Below are 2,500 nucleotides of genomic sequence, written 5' to 3' on the forward strand. Positions count from 1 at the left end.
AAGTACCGTTGGGACTTAGAAAAATTTTCAGGATTTTTGGACTTAGAGCGATTTTTGGATTTTTGATCAAAAATCGAATTTCCCCTTCTCCCACCGCTCTGGGGCGTCAATATGATGTGGGGACCCGAGGGAGAGTGCCTCCCATGAGGGTAGAATGTGTGGCTTTTGGGGGGAAAGTCGAATTATGGAGCAAAAACCAGTTTTTGGGACTTAGAAAAATTTCGAGATGTGTCAGACTTCCAGGAAGGGGGGAGTCTCAGGAGGTGTACCTAGGAGGCTTCCAGGGGCCTGGGTACACTTTTCAGAAAGTACCGTTGGGACTTAGAAAAATTTTCAGGATTTTTGGACTTAGAGCGATTTTTGGATTTTTGTGCAAAAATCAGATTTCCCCTTCTCCCACCGCTCTGGGGCGTCAATATGATGTGGGGACCCGAGGGAGAGTGCCTCCCATGAGGGTAGAATGTGTGGTTTTTTGGGGGAAAGTCGAATTATGGAAGAAATTGAGTTTTGAGGACAAAAAAGTGTTTTGAGGACAAAAAAGTTTCTTGAGGACAAAAAAGTTTCTCGAGGACAAAAAAGTGTTTTGAGGACAAAAAAGTTTCTTGAGGACAAAAAAGTGTTTTGCGAACAAAAAATGGAATTTTGTGATTTTGTGTAAAAATAAGTAAATTCCCCTACTTCCACCACAGGGGGGCTTCAGTATGTTGTAGGGCCCCCAGGGAGGGTCCCCCAACTGGGTTTAAAGTTTGTGGATCCTGGGCAGAAAGTTGAATTTTGGATGAAAAACCGAATTTTGGGACTTAGAAAAATTTCGAGCTGAGCAGTGACAGACTTCCAGGCAGGGGAGCCTCTCTGGAGGTGTACCGAAAACAGTTCCAGGAGCTGAGGTCATTTTCGAACATTTTTTGTTCGCTCAAATTTTTTTTGTTTTTGAGCTCTAAAAAGCTGTTATTATCAATTGGCTCAAAAATTTCAAGTGTCATGAGCTAGTACATGTTGGAGGAATACGTTTTAGGCAAAAAATTGCAAAAAAAAAAATCCAAGTGAAAAAGAACCGGAATGGGGAATTTCTGACTGCTGTAGCAGCCGCACAGTTCCAGGAGGTCGGATACATTTCCGACTTTGTCCCGCTCATTGAAGTACATTGTCCCGCAATGCAAATACATAGTAATGCGCACCTGCGGGAGAATATAGGAGAGAGTGGGCTCTCTCTACCCCGATGTATGGCGGTTGTTCCTATGGTTCTCTGGCTCGGGTAGGCGACTTAGAAGGTGGTCCCTCTTGTCGTGGAAGTTGCAAAATACGGCCGAGACTGAACTTCCACGGCTCCAGGAGGGACTTTTGCTGGTCGTGCGTCCCAAGTGAGAGAGGCGATCCTGGGGTACCTGAGCCTGACCAGACCCTCCCTCGGTGGTCCCTGGTCTTCTGAAGGGTGATGGCATTCAGGGGGGCAAATCTGGAGTCCGTGGCCGAGTTTGGGCTCTAGAAGGCGGACGCCCCTTCTGACCATGTCCCCTCAGAGCCGGCTGGATGGTTCATGGTCCGCGGCTTTGTCTGGCGGTCTGTGCCCAAGCCGGAGAAGCTCTCCTGGGGTACGTGAGCTTTGACCAGACCCTCCCTCGGCGGTCCCTGGTTCTCTGGAGGTGATGGCTGTCAGGGGGGCAAATCTGGAGTCCTCGTGGGAAGGAGGGCTCTTGAAGGCGGACGCCCCCTCTGACTATGTCCCCTCAGAGCAGGCTGGATGGTTCATGGTCCGCGGCTTTGTCTGGCGGTCCATGCCCAAGCCGGAGAAGCTATCCTGGGTACCTGAGCTTCGACCAGACCCTCCCTCGGTGGTCCCTGGTTCTCTGGAGGCGATGGCTGTTGTCAGGGGGGGGGGGGCAAATCTGGAGTCCTCGTGGGAAGGAGGGCTCTGGAAGGCGGACGCCCCCTCTGACTATGTCCCCTCAGAGCATGCTCGATGGTTCTCAGTCCCTGGCTTTGGCTTTTTGGCCATCCTGGGGTACATTCTTGCCAAAAAAAAAAACGACTAAGTGAAAAAGAACCGGAATGAGGAATTTTCTAGGTGCCGCATCCGCCCTACAGTGACTTGAGGCCGGGTACAGTTCCGACTTCGTCCCCTTAAAGTGGGGACGTTGTCCCGCAATGCAAATACATAGGAATGCGCACCTCTGGCAGAATGTACTTGAGAGAGTGTCGTCTCTCTACCCCGATAGAAAGCAGTTGTTTCTCTGGTTCCCCGACTTGGGTAGGCGACTTGGCATGTGGTCCCTCTCGTCTGGAAGTTGCGCACTCCGGCTGAGACCGAACTTCCACAGCTCCGAGAGGGACTTTTGCCGATCGTGCATCCCAAGCGAGAGAGGCAATGCTGGGGTACCCAAGCCTGACCAGACCCTCCCTCGGCGGTCCCTGGTTCTCTGGAGGTGATGGCTTTCGGGGGGCAAATCCGGAGTCCTCGTCCGAAAGGGGGGGCTCCGGAAGGCGGACGCCCCTCTCGTCC

This window comes from Dendrobates tinctorius, unplaced genomic scaffold (genome assembly GCF_039654945.1).
Source record: "Dendrobates tinctorius isolate UK_male_01 unplaced genomic scaffold, ASM3965494v1 ptg000617l, whole genome shotgun sequence".
Taxonomy (NCBI): domain Eukaryota; kingdom Metazoa; phylum Chordata; class Amphibia; order Anura; family Dendrobatidae; genus Dendrobates; species Dendrobates tinctorius.